Below are 18664 nucleotides of genomic sequence, written 5' to 3'. Positions count from 1 at the left end.
AAAGTTTCATCATGTTTTTCTTCTCTTAATCTTTGGTAGAACCACCTATTTATAGGCTTACAAGATAGGATATTGAATACCATCATTTACAATATATCTATAGGTTACAAGCACTAATTACAAATACTTAGTGCATAGGTTACATAAAATCCAACGGTAGAATACTAAGAGGTATGGTGGTCATCCACCAACCCATGCATTTACAACACTCCCCCTTGGATGTCCACCATACAATGACATAGTTCCCTCATTAAAAACCTTGCTTGGAAAACCCAGTGGGACAAAACCGAAGTGAAGGGAAAAAGAGTGAAACTTTCTTCTGGATCATTGATATGGTGTTAGATGCGCTTATGTTGCCTCGTTAAAACCTTGCTAGGAAAAACCCAGTGGGACAAAAAACCTAGTCGAAGGGAAAAAGAGTACAACGCGCATATGTCCTACATGTAGTAGAATTGGGATGCTCCCCCTGATTGATATCTCCCCCTGATTAATATCTCCCATTCTCTGATTTGAGCAATACAAGTAACATTGTCTTCATACATGATCGTCTATCACACTATTCGACATGTTTTTCACTTTTCAAATGATTGAAATATTTAGGAGCATCAACAACAAATTTAATAGTTAGAATATGTTACAATAATATCAAATTTGAATTCAAAATACTCAAACTTTTAGTGATAACTCTTAATTAAGAATATTTTGGTACTTTATATCCTTCAAGAGGTTGCTTCATCCGATATATCTCAAATATTTCATGAGCTTTGAGGATTTCCATGTACCATATAGTCTTAATAAATATGCATTTAACATATGCTATAAGTTTCACGTTAAAGTAACAACTGCACTTATAGAAATATGGATGCATCTATGATGAGATGGGAGACTAAAACCATGTCTCTCCCAGGAAACCTTATGTCATATTAGTGATCTTATTTCACTTCATAAGCACCAATTCATAACCTTCATACTTAGAATTTGTAATTCGGTGTTTGAGCTATAGGTTCAATATCCCACACTTCATATTTAGTGATAAATGGAATTGCCTATTTCCATTTTTGGCCAATCACTTAACTTGTCGACATTCATGAAACGTGATTTAATATAATCATAGCCCTTGATGATTGTAGTAGCTACTAATAAACCAAATGTATCATCAATTTGTGATCCCACAATTCTCATGTGCATGCGCATGCATAATTTATAAGCATCTCATTGCTTTGGGGTACCAATGCCTATTCAGGGGCTTATGTTGTCATTTGTGAGACAAAAATCTCTTTTACAATGAATTATTTAGAATATGTGGATCATAACCTCCTATAGAGCGTTATTTTTTATAGGGCTTGAATTTTTCAAATAATCTCCACTTATGAGGAGTTAAGTCTTTAGAACCTATATTTCTGTCATGCTTCAGGCATGCATTATATATATAGTCACCATGTTAATGGATTGTGATATGAGAATATCAATCCATGTTAGCATATGTACAACTTTTATATGCATTATCTTGATGAGACAAAAGCGGATTGATTCAACACTATTTCACGACGTTCTTCAGGAACTGCCATTTCTCCCCCTAATGGCGGGAAAATTGTCTCAAAATTTAGGAAAATAAACTCATCATCATTATCAAGTCAAATTGACTGGATTGGATAATGTGGGAGTTGTGCTCGTAAACGTCTTGACAAGAGACAAATATGTGACCATTTTAGTAGGCACATTCAATAAAACTGGTGAAGTGATCCATAATTAAATGTTATATAGGCTCACAAATATCCCCTTGAATTATTTCAGGAAAGAGGGCTCAAAGTCAATTTTTGACTTTAATGATCTCATGACAACTTTTATTTGTGAGGATTCTTTGTAATGATATTTGTTGGACAAGACAATATTTTGAGTCTTTAAATGATGAGCATTCTTTGTAATGATATTTGTTGGACAAGACAATATTTTGAGTCTTTAAACAATGTCCTTACAAATTTATAAAACTCTTATGTGTCATTGTGGAATATGGATTGCCAAGATAATCATACCACAACATAAAAGTTATCCGGTCAATGAACTTCTGGTTCATGATATTATAATCTTCAACTACTTTAATAGTTGTGTAATATTGGGGCCTCATGAACTTTTGGTTCATGACATCATAAACTTCAACTACTTTAATAGTTGTGTAATATTGGGGCCTCATGAACTTTTGGTTCATGACATCATAAATTTCCTACCCACAAAAGAAAGTAGGAAGTTTCTCCAATAGACACCTCTGACTGTCAATATTGGGGCTGTAATACAAAACATTATCATCGTAAAACGAAATTAACTAATAAACCAACATAAATAAAATAAAAAGAGTAAAGTGGTATAAATGAGGAATAAATTAAATAAATTAAAGACTATTAAATTCCAAGATAATCCAATATTAATGTGTATTCAATATGTAGATAAAACTACAGGTTTAAGAATTGGGTTTCCAACCAATTCAGGTTCATATAGGCACGAATAAGTAATGAACTTCAAGTTCATATATAGTATTAAGATCCACAAAAAACTATGAACTTCAGGTTCATATCAATATATATTTGAAACTTCAAGTTCGAATACGTAGATATAAATAAATTGAATTAATAGTTGTGCTTTGAACTTCATACTCAAATCCATGTATATGCACTCGAAACTTCTGGTTCGGGTTTTTGACATATGTAGGCCTCATGGAATTCTGATTTTGATTAATACAAAATCGATGAGTTTCATGTCCTTATGTCTCTTTAAATTCGTGGAACTTCACGCCTTCAATTATTTGGAATCAAAGAACTTCAGGTTCTGATTCAATCAAAAGAACTCTAGGTCCTAATCTAGTTATATGATGATGATCGAGGAACTTCGGCCCTTGATCTTTTGTATAATACAAACTCATCATAATAATTAAGATCATACTTAAAATTAAATAAACAAACAAATAAAAAAAAACATGGCATTATATTCATGTGTAATAAGAATAAGATTTTTTTTTTCTTAAACGAGCATGATGAAGTCTGATGTGAGTACAAAGAAACTCTATACCATGTGATGACTCTAGCTCATATAAGAAGGAAGAAAATTCAAAGAAAGAAAACATACCAAGAGCAATGTCGTGCTGATAACGTGTTATAAAACTAGAGGGAGAGAATGTAGAGAGAAGTGATATGCTAAAGATAAAGTTTCATCATGTTTTTCTTCTCTTAATCTTTGGTAGAACCACCTATTTATAGGCTTACAAGATAGAAGATTGAATACCATCATTTACAATATACCTATAGGTTACAAGCACTAATTACAAATACTTAGTGCATATGTTACATAAAATCCAACGGTAGAATATTAAGAGGTATGGTGGTCATCCACCAACTTATGCATTTACAACAAAAATTATATTTTAAATCTCAAAAGAAAATGTCACAAGCATATCGTAGGATTTTTTGGCTTATTTTTCTGTTTTTCAATGAATTTTTTATGATTTTGGAAGTTAAGGCATTAGAAAACAGTAATAAATGGAAGAGAATGACAAGTGGCAGCATTTGAATGGTGCATCGTCAGTTCTTCAAACGTGTGTCATTCTCACGTAGCGCACTTGTCATTAGAGTTTTATTATGTGTGTATTTATCTTAATAAATACACCAAAAACAAATAATAAAAAAATCATAAAATAAACCAAAAATTTCTACATATTTTGAGATTTAAAATATAATTTTGACTTATAAATATTTTAAATAATTTCTGAAAGTCAAGTCCAAGTGTAAAGATAATTATTCTTCATCACTACAACTATTCATCCAATTATCACTTCAAATTTCCCAAGCTCAAATTTGAACTTTTGCTCTTCATAGTCGAAGATAATGTTGTAAGGAGTTTGTTGAAATTTTCAGTGTATTTTTCTGATTTTTTTATATTCATTTTTGTGTATTTATTAAGATAAATACACACAAAATGAAACTCTAATGACACGTAGCGCAACATGAGAATGACACACGTCTGAAATACTGATGATGCATCATTCAAGGGTTGCCACTTGTCATACTCTTCCATTTATTACTATTTTTTAATGCTTTAGGTTCCAAAAATCACAATAAATTCAATAAAAAAGCAGAAAAATAACCCCAAAAAACCCTACAAACTCCTTGTGAAATTTTTTACATGTTTTGAAACTTAAAGTATAATTTTGACTTATGAAAAAAAATCAAATAATTTTTCCTAATCAAGTTTGTTTAACACTAAGTGTAAAGATCATTATTCTTCATCATTACAACTCTCCCTCTCATTATTACTTCAATTTTCCCGAACTCAAAATTGAAATTTCATGCTTTATAGTCGAAGATAATGTCGCAAGGAGTTTGTAAAAAATTTCAGTGTATTTCCTATTTTTTAAATCAATTTTGTGTGTATTTATTAAGATAAATACAAACAAAATAAAATTCTAATGACATGTGGCTCTAAACGAGAATGACACACGTCTGAACTAATGATGATGCATTAGTTAGGTGCTGCACTTTTCATTCTCTTCCATTTATTACTATTTTTTTAATGCTTTAAGTTTTAAAAATCATAATAAATTTATTAAAAAGCTCAAAAATACCCCAAAAAATCCTACGAACTCCTTGTGATATTTTCTACATGTTTTAAGATTTAAAATATAATTTTGACTTATAAAAAATTAAATAATTTTTCAAAGTCAAGTTTGTATAACACCAAGTGTAAATATCATTACCCACTATCACTACAACTCTTTCTCCAATTATTAATTCAAATTTTTCGAACTCAAATTTGTTTCACGCTTCATAGTCAAAGATAATGTCGCACGGAGTTTGTAGAAATTTTCTGTGAATTTTTTTTGATTTTTTAATCATTTTTTGTGTATTTATTAAAATATAAACGAACAAAATTAAACTCTAATAACACGTGATGCTACACGAGAATGACACACGTCTGAAGTACGGATAATGCACTAGTCATTTGTCATTCTCTTCAATTGATTACAGTTTTTTAATGTTTTAACTTCCAAAAATCATAATAAATTTATTAAAAAGCATAAAAATACCCCAAAAAATCCTACGAACTCGTTGGGACATTTTCTACATGTTTTGAGATTTAAAATAAAATTTTGACTTATAAAAAAAATAAAATAATTTCTCACAGTCAAGTTCGTATAACACCAAGTGTAAAGATCATTATCCTTTATCACTACAACTCTTTCTCCAATTGTTACTTCAAATTTCCCAAACTCAAATTTGAACTTTCACAATTCATAGTCAAAGATCTCGCAAGGAGTTTGTAGAAATTTTCTGTGTATTTTTCTGATTTTTTTAGTCATTTTTTGTGTATTTACTAAGATAAATACACACAAAATGAAACTCTAATGACACGTGGAGCTACACGAGAATGATATACGTCTGAAGTACTGACGATGCAATAGTCAGATGCTGCCGCTTGTCATTCTCTTCAATTTGTTACAATTTTTCTATGGTTTAACTTCCAAAAATCATAATAAATTTATTCAAAAGCAGAAAAATACCCCAAAAAATCCTATGAACTTCTTGTGACATTTTCTACATGTTTCGAGATTTAAAATATAATTTTGACTTATAAAAAAATCAAATATTTTCTCAAAGTCAAGTTTGTATAACACCAAGTGTAAAGATCATTACCCTTTATCACTACAACACTTCCTCCAATTGTTACTTCAAATTTGCCAAACCCAAATTCGAACTTTCCATGCTTCATCATATCAAAGATAATGTTGTAACCCTTTATCACTACAACACTTCCTCCAATTGTTACTTCAAATTTGCCAAACCCAAATTCGAACTTTCCATGCTTCATCATATCAAAGATAATGTTGTAAGGATTTTGTAGAAATTTTCTGTGTATTTTTCTGATTTTTTTAATTTTAATTTTTTTTTGTATTTATGAAGATAAATACACACAAAATGAAACTCTAATGACACTCGGCACTAAGCGAGAATGACACACGTCCAAAGTACTGGTGATTCACCAATCAGGTGCTGCCACTTGTCATTCTCTTCCATTTATTACTATTTTTTAATGCTTTAACTTTCAAAAATCATAATAAATTTATTAAAAAGCAGAAAAATACCCCAAATAATCCTACCAACTCCTTGTGACATTTTCTACATGTTTTGAGATTTAAAATACAATTTTGACTTATAAAAAAATTAAATAATTTTTCAAAATCAAGTTTGTATAACACCAAGTGTAAAAATTATTACCCTTTATCACTGCAACTCTTTCTCCAATTATTATTTCAAATTTCCCAGACTCAAATTTGAACTTCCTCGCCTAATAATTGAAGATAATGTTGCAAGGAGTTTGTACAAGTTTCTTTGTATTTTTCTGATTTTTTTTGGGTGTATTAATGAAACTCTAATAACACGTGCGCTACGCAAGAATGACACATATCTGAAGTATTGACGATACACCATTCAGGTGCTACCACTTGTCATTCTCTTCCATTTATTACTATTTTGTAATGCTTTAACTTCCAAAATTTGTAATAAATTTATTAAAAAGCAGAAAAATACCCCAAAAAATTCTACAAACTCATTATGACATTTTCTACATAAATTCTACAAACTCATTATGACATTTTCTACATGTGTTGATATTTAAAATATAATTTTGACTTACCAAAAAATCAAATAACCATAGTTATTCAACAAAGATGTTGCATGTGTTGTAGGGTGCATAACCAGAACCGAGATATTGCATGTGTTGTAGGGTGCATAACCATAACCATGATGATACATAAATGACCTATTATCCCCATAGGTAGCTTGTAATATGCAACAAACATGATACTCATTGATGCCATGATACACATGATGATACATAAATGACTCATTATCCCCATAGACAGCCTGAAATATGCAACAAGCATGATACACAATGATTCCAGGATACAAAAAAGTTTATCACGTAAGAGATGGTTTCTCATGTTCTTGAATTTTAAACCAAATTAGATGATGAGTAGATTATCTTCAACTTTAAATCGTAAAAAGTTGAAGATAAATAGATTGTCTACAACACGCTAAGGGCATCAAATAAAGAGTGAGATAGAAATGCTGCCCAAATTACATAATAAGATATCAACAACCTAAATTATTGGACGATATACAAATCAACAACCCAAAATACAGAATAAGATACCAAAATCCAAGAAATCTATATCAGAAAAACTCAAAAATGGAGTTGAGCAGCCGATGCTATATAAATCTTCCAGTAAGTAAAATCAAAACAACGGGCATCAATTTGGACCTACCGCACTCCCCATCCCCATCCCAGCCATCACTACCCCACCTGGTCCACCCATTCCCACCCAAAACCATACCTAGACCCACCCAACACCCACCCGAAACCCAACCCAGATCTCATCCTCCACTCCTTATCTCTCATATCTCTCCTAAGAATTCCACAACCATCTCAAATCCAATTTTTGTTTTTGTTTTTGTTTGTTTGTGTAAAATTAGTATGCTTAAATAAAAAATAATTTCAAATCTGGAACTTGGGTTTGGTGGATGTCAAAAAGAGAATGGGAAAAGAGAAAGAGGGATATAGAAAGAGGAGGGTGGGTGAGGGGGAGAAGAAACAGAGGGATGATGGTGAGATGGGGTTGGTGGGTGTTGATTAACTCCTAATTCAGAGTCTCTTTTTTGTTTGAGAAAAAAATAGTTGTTCCAGTAGCGTCTTGATAGAGAAGTTGGAGAGGATGGGGTCTCAGTTAGATATATGGGTTTTGTTTGACCCGTTTCTATGTGAAACCCTTTAAAACCATCTTTTAATCTCAACTGTCCAAGTTTATTCAACAGTCTAGATACAAGTTCATACTTTGTTCCCACTAGCCTCTCCGCATGAGCTTCCGCACCTGCTAGAGGCTTTTAAAAAAAAAAAATTTATTTTAGAATTAGAAAAGATAATGGGTAGTTGTGTTCTATAAAAATAGGATTCATTATCTGATTTTTCTTTCAATTTTAATTTTTTTTAATATGAAAAGTGAATTTACCATATTATCCTCACTTAATTAATAATTTTAATTCTTAATGTTTGAATTAACAAAGAGCATTTTCTGGTATTTTGAATGTTTCATCATTCTCCGTCTTTTAATTTATATATATATATAGATATATAGCTGTTCTCACCTGATTTGAGCGCTTTATTTTTATTATTCTGTTTATTGTATTGGATTTGTTTGTAACTTTATAAGGTAATGAAATCTTAATTCATTGGAACAAAAAAAAGAAAAAGGAAAAACTAATCGCTTGGACCGGGACCTGAACGCAACTGCTACTTTCTTCACTCTCGGCTCTCGTCCATAAACCCTAGCTCCTTCCTGAATTAGTTGAAGCTAGGTTTTTCTGCAACTCTCCAATCCCCGCCCAACATGGCAGACATCGAAATGGACGACGCCTACACTCTCCCCCAAAGCGAAGACGAAGACATCTGCACCTCAATCCTCGCCCGCTTCAGCAACTCCACGCGCGAGGACCACCGCCACCTCTGCGCAGCCATAGGCGCCATGGCTCAGGAGCTCAAAGACGAGAACCTCCCTTCGACTCCCGTCGCCTAGTTGGGCTTCACGTGTTCTTCTCTCGACGGGCTCTCCTCCCAGCCCGAGCCTCCCGCTCACGTGATAGACGCCCTCCTCACAATTCTCTCCATTATCTTTCGGAAAGTGTCGCCCGCAATTCTCGTGAAGAGGTCCGAGTTCCTATCGGAGCTCTTGGCCTGTGTTCTGCGGTCTTCGTCTTTGACGGTGGGCGCCGCCCTCTCGGGATTGAAATGCATATCGCTTCTGCTCATCATCAGATGCCGTGTCAACTGGTATGATGTGTCTTCAGTATATGGCTTCTTATTGAGCTTTATTACCGATTCCCGCACTAAGGTGAATTGCTCACATTTTATTTATCTTTTAAATTCTTGTCGTTATGATAGAATTCGTATATGAAAAGGATTGAATTTTTAATTTTGTATTGTGTTTTAGACGTCTACTTTGTAATTTACTTATTTGTATGCTAATTGCACCCAAAACAGGTGAGAAGACAATCACATTTGTGTCTTCGTGATGTGCTGCGAAGTTTACAAGGAACACCGCTGCTGGCCCCTGCAAGTGAAGGGGTTACTAACTTATTTGAAAGGTTTCTTCTGCTTGCCGGTGGGTCAAATGCAGATGCTGGTGAAGGACCCAAGGGAGCTCAGGAGGTCTTGTATGTTTCGGATGCTTTGAAAGAGTGTCTTTTTCATATGTCGATCAAGTACAAAACTGCCGTCCTCAAGCACTACAAAACTCTTTTGGAATTGCAACAACCACTTGTTACGAAGCGCATAACAGATAGTTTGAATATACTTTGTCTCAATCCATCTACAAATGTTTCTCCTGAAGTGTTGCTCGATCTGTTATGCTCATTAGCTCTTTCTGTCTCCACAAATGAGACATCTGTCGATGGGATGACAGTCACAGCTCGCTTGCTCGGTAATGGAATGGCCAAAGTTTATTCCCTCAATAGGCATATGCGTAGTTAAACTCCCTACTGTATTCAATGCACTCAGAGGTTTGTAATTTTTTTTTCCTCCTTTATTGACATTAGTTGTATTCATGTTACCTTCTGATACATTAAAAAAAAAAAAAAATCTTCCCCTGATTTCCTGTTTGTACCTCTTCCATTCTAGAAAGCAAGACTCAAAATTTACTGTTGTGTTTTTTCTTGGAGTTTGGCAGATGTATTGGCATCTGAGCATGAATAGGCCATACACGCAGCAGTGCATACATTTAAGACTCTCATTCATGCTTGCATTGATGAAAGCTTGATCAAACAGGGAGTTGACCAGATTGCAATGAATGCAAATCTGGATGCAAGGAAGTCTGGGCCAACTATAATTGAAAAAGTTTGTGCTACTATTGAAAGCTTGCTTGGTTATCACTATGCTAGTGTCTGGGACCTTGCATTCCAAGTTGTTTCAGCAATGTTCGATAAATTAGGTATTGCTTTTGCTGTATCTGACTGTTTTTCTGTCATTTTGAACTGAATTTTTTTTCACTTACCATGCACTCTACATTTCATTTAAGAGGTTTAATAGCTGTTTTCATACAGGGGTATATTCTTCTTATTTCATGAGGGGTGCGCTCAGGAGCTTGGAAGGGATGGCGAAGTTATCCGAAGAAGATTTCCCTTTCAGGAAAGAGGTATTTTTCATGTTATTCAGTTTTAAGAGATGAAGCGTGCTGTTACTTGTCCTTATCTTATGGATCTGTATATTTGCTCCATGGCTATCTTTGTTGTTTGGCAATTGTGACTGTGTACTAGTTGTTGACCGTGCATTTTGATGGTCTTATACCATCTTTTACATTCTGGATTGTAGTAATTTATTATTTATTGGGTCTTCTGGCCATCCAGTGCTAAAATAAGAAAAGAAAACAAAAGCTATAATTTGCAGCCGCCAGAATAAGTTTGATGAGGTGAGCCCTGTTTCTGTTGCATTTCTTTGATCAGGATTTCTGGTCTAATATTGCAAATGCATTATATATATATATATATATATATATATATATACAGTCCCGAACTCTTGGACCACATGAGTCCAAGAGATTGTGGTCACCCACCATTGGATATTAATCTAATGGTTCAAACAAATTTCTTAAAAGGAGTGCAAGAGTGAGTGAACCGTTGAATGAATTTACATCCAACGGTGAGTGACCACAAATCTCTTGGACCCCTGTAGTCCAAGAGATCGGGACTATATATATATATATATATATATATATATATATAAACCTTAGATGGAAGTATCTATAGGTTTAGTTGTAAATTTCATATCGTAATTAGGTCCACTATTAGCATTTACTAAGTTTTTTGGTTGCAAGTAAAACTCATTTATTTTTATTATTTTTTAAAAGATTATTTGGAAGCTTGTTGTGTTGTTTCGTCTTTGTTTACTCTCAATTAGTGCAGCGCTTACTAATATAATGAGTTTATTATAGTTGCATGAATGCTTTGGATCGGCTCTTGTTGCAATGGGACCTGAAACATTTTTAGGTCTTCTACCTCTTAATTTGGAGGCTGAAGACCCAAGTCAGGTGAATGTTTGGCTCTTTCCGATACTGAAGCAGTATACTATTGGTGCACGTTTGAGCTTCTTTACAGAGTCGATTTTGGGTATGGTTCAAACGATGAAGGACAAATCCAGAGAGGTATTCAACAGTTAGTGATGGAATGCTAGTTGTTTATTTCAGATGGAATTTTTTATTTACATCTTATATTTGACAGCTTGAGTCACAAGGACGTATTTTTTCATCAAGGAGCACAGATGGGTAGGTGAATGCTTTGTGGTCGTTGTTACCTTCATTTTGCAACTACGCTTCTGATACTGCTGAAAGTTTCAACGATCTAGAACAAGCCTTGTGCAGTGCCCTTCAAGATGAACCTGAGATTCGCGGAATAATATGCTTGAGCTTGCAGATTCTTGTTCAACAAAATAAGAAAATTGTGGGAGAAGTGAATGATCTGTCTGATAGTGAAGTAGGTAGTGCCAGACACAGAGTTGTTGCTAACTATACCCCTCAGGTTACAGCAGACAACTTGAGCGTGCTCAAGTCTTCTGCTTGCAAGTTACTGCTTGTTCTATCAGGTGTCTTCTTGAATACCACAAAAGATGATGCGGGCTGTTTGCAGGTACTTAAGCATACTGAGGTTATATGTCTGATAGTGCTAGTCCTGAAAAATGCTTGACAAGAATGCCAAATTGGCATGGATTTTAAAATAGCCATGATTTTGTGAGTTTGCTACTGGACTGTAACCAATACAGCTCCCATATGAATCATGTATATCGTCATTCAAACCAAAAAGTAAGAAAGTATTCATGACACAATATTTTATGCGAGAGAGGAGGGGTGTTGTCCATTTATCCAATGTACTAGTACCTGGTAGTGGACGTTTTGAACATAATTGAGCGACAAAGACAAAGGAACAAAATGGGGTCGTGACAGACTCACTATATTAGCTCCAGTCCCTTTTTATCGTATCACCCTTTCAGTCACTTTTTTCCTTATTTGACTTTTCTTTGACATTTTAAATAAATTTGTATCTCTTTTTTCCCCTAACATTATCATCTTTTTTAATAATGGGTTCAATTTTTACTTGAAAATAGACCTTTATCTTTGATATATATTTGTACTTGTTAATGTGGCATCAATTTTTGTGCAGTTAAGAATAATTATGTTTGCACCGTTTACAGTCCACAATTGGTGAGTTTGCTTCAGTAGCAGATACAGAAGCTGTATCAGCGCTTTTCCGAAGTACAATGCTGAAGCTTTTAATGGTTATTAAAAGGGGCTAGGAAAGCACAAAGTCATAGAGATTGTAATTCCAAGCGGTATATCAACACTTTTATTTTTTTCGTTTATCTTGTTTAGTTCTTGACTTCTATAATTTAATTATTACTTCTCTCTCTTTGCGTAACATCTGACATCGCATTAATTCTTCCATCTTAACTGCAGGGCACAAGTATTTGACTTGACAGTTTCACTTTTACCTGGTTTAAATGCTGATGAGGTTAATGTTCTTTTTGGAGTAATAAAGAGTGCATTACAGGTTTTAAAGTCTTTCTCTTCCGTCTGTCTATTTTGTTTGTTTCTACGGGATCTTGCAATGCTTGAAAAAGGAAAGGTTGCACTAACTAAGGCCTTCCTGACTTCAGGATGATGAAGGTTTGATACAAAAGAAGGCATATAAAGTTCTTTCAATCATTCTCAGGGTATGCAAAAGTTAATAATTTGTATGCTTTGAATGTTATGGATTATCTATAATAATGCTTCCATACTGTGACCTGAATTGTCATCATCTGTCAGTGGAAACTATGGGAAAACAAGATTTACTGGTTGTAATTGGTTTGTAATTGATTTACTGTCACCTACCCATGTTATGTTGGTGTTCTTTTGTTTTCTTCCTAATGGTTCACCTTTCATAAACGTCACCAAAGACGTCGATCTCTGGGAATTTGGACCCCTCCTAAATTGAACAAGAGAAGAAAAATATTAGTATGAAAAAAATAAATTAATAATAATGACATTAAAAATGAAATAGAACTTATTTGATTATTACCCGACGCCGTGCATCTATCCTATACGAGAAGGGCCTAGAACCGGAATGGTGGAGAAGAGTCTTCTTCTTCCTATTGCCCTTATTCACTTGAGCTTTATTCTGTTAAACAAAAAATTAAACGTATTAGTTAAAATATTAAAAATTAAATAATAATGAAATAAAAAAATGAAATAAACAATAGAAAGAAAAAAGTAATAATTAAACAAATATTATTAAAAAATTACTACATATTCGGGCGCCTGAAAATGAGCACAAAGCCATTCCCAACTATCCTCCCGCCCTTCAAGCTCCTTCGGGCAATCCTCCTGAAGAGCGACTTGCGGATCATCAAACGCCTGAAAATGGTGGTGCAAGTCGCTCTTCCACTGCTTGTACCTCTCAGCGAAGAGTCTGTTGACGTACGCCAACGACTCTTCATTGAGGTCCTCCAAGTTATAGTTCGTCTGCAATAAATTAATTACATACGTTAAGTAATAGAAATATACCAAGTTTTAAAGAAAAATAATTAAAATGTAGGGTACATACCGACAACTGGCCGCGAACCTCCATCTTGATCTCGTCAGGCATGACCCTCTAAGACTTCCATTGCATCGAGCAATGGGTTCGCACGACGTGGCCAATGTCGTGGGCCAAGGAGCTATGCAACTCCGCCGTAGGTGCAGCCCTATGGCGCTCGTCGTATCCGATGGTGATACGACTATTAGTCACCCGGGTGACCTTCGCCGTCTTCAGCTGCCGACACGGCCCTCGGGTGTTCTTTTTGGCTGCAAAGAAATAAGGTATTAATGTTAAATAAATAACAATGTCAAATTGAAGTATAAAATTCACAATACAAAATTTTTTTAAAAAAATTAAAAAACTGGGATTGAAGGGTAGTTATACCTAGCTGTGACCCCAAGGCACCAGTAACGTCGGTCGATGTCGTGTCGGTGGTGCTGGCGGGCCGGTGCCGCCGCCTAGCGCTAACTGGCTGTGCCACGGATGAAGCTAAAGACGCAGGCGCCTGGGACCCCCCGGGACCAACCGGCACGTGGTCCATCATAGCTGGAGCAGTGGCAGCAGATGCCGGCTGAGCCGGGGGATCCGAACTCGGTGCAGTCATCACCGACCTACCACGTCTAATCAAGTCTGATATCTGCACATATAATTTCATTAAGAATTTTAACTAATTAATTAAAAGCATAGCTTGACCTAGGGTTTGGAATTTTGGAGTATCCGGGACTCCGATCGACGATCCGTCGAATCCTAAACGATCCTAGAAACACAAAGGTACAACTACGTGAGTTTGAGTTCGATCCAATGGTCCGAACATATCAAACCTGGAAATCGCACAATAGACGAAATCCGTTCAAGACTCAAACGGTAACCAATAACAAATCCGAGTACACCTACGCGCTCGTGAAAAACAGGGGATTGCTCTGGGACCCAATGCCCCACTGCCACAGTATCCCACGCGCCACCACACGCGCCGGCAGCGCGTGGGTGTCCAAAGCGATAACATTTGCCGGAAAATTCTAAAAACTAAGGGCCAAGGTTCCTACCCTAGTTTGAAAGCATTAATTGGAGCCACTTTTGTTCTCAGACCTACCCCGAAGAATGGCCGGAAATGGCCGGAATTGAAATTCAAAAATCGGCCAAAACCTAGGGTTTAAATTCCTTTTTCCTATAGCGAAAATTCACCAAATCCTAATCAACCATCAGCTAGAGAACAAAAAACAGTCCAGAAATCATACCTCATGTGTCGGAAATGGTGGCAGGAGGAGAGAGAAAGCGGCCGGCGAAGAATCGAAAAAAAACGAAGAAATTCCGACGGCAGGCTCAACGGTGACGGCGGGGAAGCTAGGGAACGAACGGAGGTGGTGGCCCGGTCTCAATTTCGGCGGAGTAGGGGGCTGAGGTGACGGCGGAGAGAGAGGGGGTGAAGGAGACAAATGGCAGAAACTGGGAAAGAAGGAGAAATCGGTTCGTTTCTGCAAATTTATTCGACTTTGCGCGACGAACCATAAAAATTGTCGCCCAAAATTTTTTTAATGAATCTTGCGCGACCACAAAAATATACATTCCATCGCGCAATGTTGAAACTCCGCCAAAATTTGGAATTGGGGGTTATGGGTCTGGGCCTTTTCCGCGACGAAGACAAGAAACGTCGCGCAAGGTTCTTATTAAAGAACCTTGCGCGACGGAAAACACAAGCATCCGTCGTGCAAAACGTTTTCATTCCGCCAAAATTTTGGGATTTAGGGTTTAGCAAGAGACTGAAAGTGAAGGGTTTGGGCCTTTTGCGCGACGAAGACAAGAAACTTCGCACAAGGTTCTTATTAAAGAACCTTGCGCGACGGAAAACACAAGCATCAGTCGCGCAAAATGTTTTCATTCCGCCTAAATTTTGGGATTTAGGGTTTAGCGGGAGACTGAAAGTGAAGGGTCTGGGCCTTTTGCACGACGAAGACAAGAAACGTTGCGCAAGGTTCTTTTATATGAACCTTGCGCGGCGGAAAACACAAGTATCCGTAGCGCAAAATGTTTTCATTCCGCCTAAATTTTGGGATTTAGGGTTTAGCGGGAGACTGGAACTGAAGGGTCTGTGCCGGTTGCGCGACGAAGCCAAATATGTTCGTCGCGCAAGCCTGCCAAATAATAAGCTCATGGTGGAGAGGCCAACATCTGAACGAGATTGCGGGAGGAAAAAGTATGGTTCGTCGCGCAAGAGCAAGATTTTGATTCGGGGAAAATTTTTACTAAGTGTTCAAAGGGGATGGAGGGGTGAAATGTGTATCCCAGATTGCGCGACGAATATAATATAGTTCCATCGCGCAATCTTGTTCACTAACACTTTGCGGGACGAAAAAGTATGGTTCGTCGCGCAAGTGCAAGATTTTGATTCGGTGGAAATTTTTACTGAGTGTTCAAAGGGGATGGAGGGGTGAAATGTGTAGCCCAGATTGCGCGACGAATAGAACATAGTTCCGTCACGCAATCTTGTTCACTTACACTTTGCAGGACGAAAAAGTATGATTCGTCGCGCAAAACTTAAACCCTAAACCCTAAGCCCTAAACCCTAAACCCTAAAATAGTTTCAATGATCCAACCGGCAAACTTATTTTTTTATACTTGGAGATCGTATACGCCGAAAATCGAAAAAAACAAACATTTAGATATCATGGAACGGGACAAAATATTTCGACGGTTATAAATGAAAAGTCATGATTTAACGATTATTTTAATTCTGATTTTGATCATTTTTTACAGCTACATTTCTTGACCCTATATGAATACAATGACTGAATTTGATCTTCAATTTCAGATTTTTACACTAGGGGATAGCACATAATGTTATGTTACATTCTACGAAAGTATAAACAAATCCTAAGGTTTTTGGTGAATATATGATTTTGATAGCATACGCAGTCTACGAAACTAGTTTCAGTAATCCAGCCGTCAAACTTGTTTGTTTATACTTCGAGATCATAGACACCAAAAATCGGACAAAAAAAACATTCAGAGATTAAGTAACGGGACAAAACTTTTCGATGGTTCTAAATAAAAAGTCATGATTGAACGGCTATTTTAACTCTGATTTTGATGATTTTTTACAGCTACAGTCCTTCACCCCATATGAATACAATGAACTAATTCGATCGTCAATTTCAAATATATATGTGTGTATATATATTATATTATAACCCTAATATATAATTGCGCGACGAAGTACAAATTTTTGTTGCGCAAAATGACCACACGCGACGAGTATGTTCTGCGTCGCGCAAACATTGCGCGACGAGGGGGATTTGGTATTTCGATTGAAGACACTCCTTGTATTTGAAACGGTTCTTGTATAACATTTGTATCTCGAAGTGTTTCCGCATCATTTTCCATTGAAGATTCTAAACGTTGGTCAGCCACATTGTCGACGTCGTTGTCAGTTGTGTCTAGTTCTGGTATAGCATACACGTTCCTATAATCCATCTTCTACACAACTTTCCACCCGCTCCCGGCTTTAGGGTCATCTAGATACACAATTTGGGACGCCATGTTTGCCAAAATGTACGGGTCGTCATCATACCAAGTTTTGTTAATGTTCACAGATAGTAAGCCATGGTCAATTTTAACACTTCCCGCCCTATTTGGGTTGGTATCAAACCATCGACACTTAAACATGATCACTTGGTATCGATCTTTATAAAGCAATTGCACGACAATTGTCAGTTTGCCATAGAAATCAATGTCCGTACTTTCGCCTCCACCTGGGACATGGACACCGCTGTTTTGCGTACACAACTTGTCTTTTCGTGCTGCCCCCAAAAATTTGACGCCGTTAACATTACAACCCGAGAACAATTCAGCGCGAATTGGGCCGAACGCCAAGTTATATAACTCATCACTGTAAGTGGGGGAATTCGATGATTTCAATTTATTCACCTAATATTATACAAAACCATTCACATGTTAGTCTGACAAAATTAAATACTACAATTTATATTTGTCAATTACAAAACACTTATAACTTACAGAATCCAAAAACCATTGTGGAAATAATTCATAGTGTTTCTGGGCAACCAAATGTGATGGATGTTCTCGCTTCATCATCTCTTCATGCTCATCTAAGTAGGCTATTATCTCATCACAATTGTTCAGTACGAACCAATGCGCTACCTCCATGTCATTTCTAGAAAACAACTCTTCTCGTCCAGGATCTCTAAAGGGTCGTGCACTTTGGGCAAAAACAGAAAATTTTTCATTATACCTCTATCATTATTGCGCTGAGGACGATTGAAAATCGTCTCCACATCTTTTAAATACATTCCACAGAAAGTAAGCGACTCATATTGAACCCAAGCCTCTATAATTGATCCTTCGGACTTTGCCCTATTGCGTACACTTTTTTTCAGCTCTCCGAGAAGCCTGCAAAAAAAAAAAAACGATATGATACAAATTAGCAAGCCAGTGATAATGATGCATACACAAATGATAAAGATTATATACCTTTCTATTAGATACATCCAGCGATAGTTGACAGGACCAGCAAGCAATGCCTCTTCTGGCAAGTGAACCATCACGTGCATCATACTTGTGAAGAAAGCTAGAGGAAATATCATCTCAAACTTGCATAGGACTTGGACAATGTCATGGCGCAACTGAAACATGTCTGTCCTTCGCAATGTTTTTGCCGTCATTTGGGAAAAAAATCTGGATAACAACATGATTGGCTTCACCACATCTTCCGGCAGTAGGTGTCGAATACCCACAGTAAGTAGGCGTTGCATAAACACATGGCAGTCATGGCTCTTAAGTCCAGTAAATTTACCCCCATCAACATTCACGCAACGTGCGATATTAGAAGCATACCCATCAGGAAATTTGACAGACGATACAAACTTTAGAAACTCTTTTTTGTCATTTGGTTTCATAGAAAAGAATGCAAGATCCCTTATAGCTTTATCACTGTTCCTATTCATCCATAAACCCCTTCGTATGCCCATTCTTTCCAAATCAAGACGAGCTTTGATCGTGTCCTTCGTCTT

At 36.2% G+C, this 18664-nt stretch overlaps 1 pseudogene across 1 annotated transcript; it reads left to right on the top strand.

Moving 5' to 3' along the window:
• The first annotated feature begins 8297 nt into the window (after nt 1–8297).
• On the top strand, nt 8298–12963 carry LOC117620355 (annotated as a pseudogene). Its single transcript, XR_004584739.1, has 9 exons — nt 8298–8929; nt 9079–9596; nt 9764–10024; nt 10137–10228; nt 11024–11233; nt 11310–11714; nt 12277–12414; nt 12539–12632; nt 12739–12963. The product of XR_004584739.1 is annotated as an RRP12-like protein (transcript).
• Nucleotides 12964–18664: the final 5701 nt, after the last annotated feature.

This window comes from Prunus dulcis, chromosome 2 (genome assembly GCF_902201215.1).
Source record: "Prunus dulcis chromosome 2, ALMONDv2, whole genome shotgun sequence".
In the NCBI taxonomy this organism is placed as follows: domain Eukaryota; kingdom Viridiplantae; phylum Streptophyta; class Magnoliopsida; order Rosales; family Rosaceae; genus Prunus; species Prunus dulcis.
Note: the sequence above shows the minus strand (reverse complement) of the source record. Positions and strands in the feature narration are given on the sequence as shown.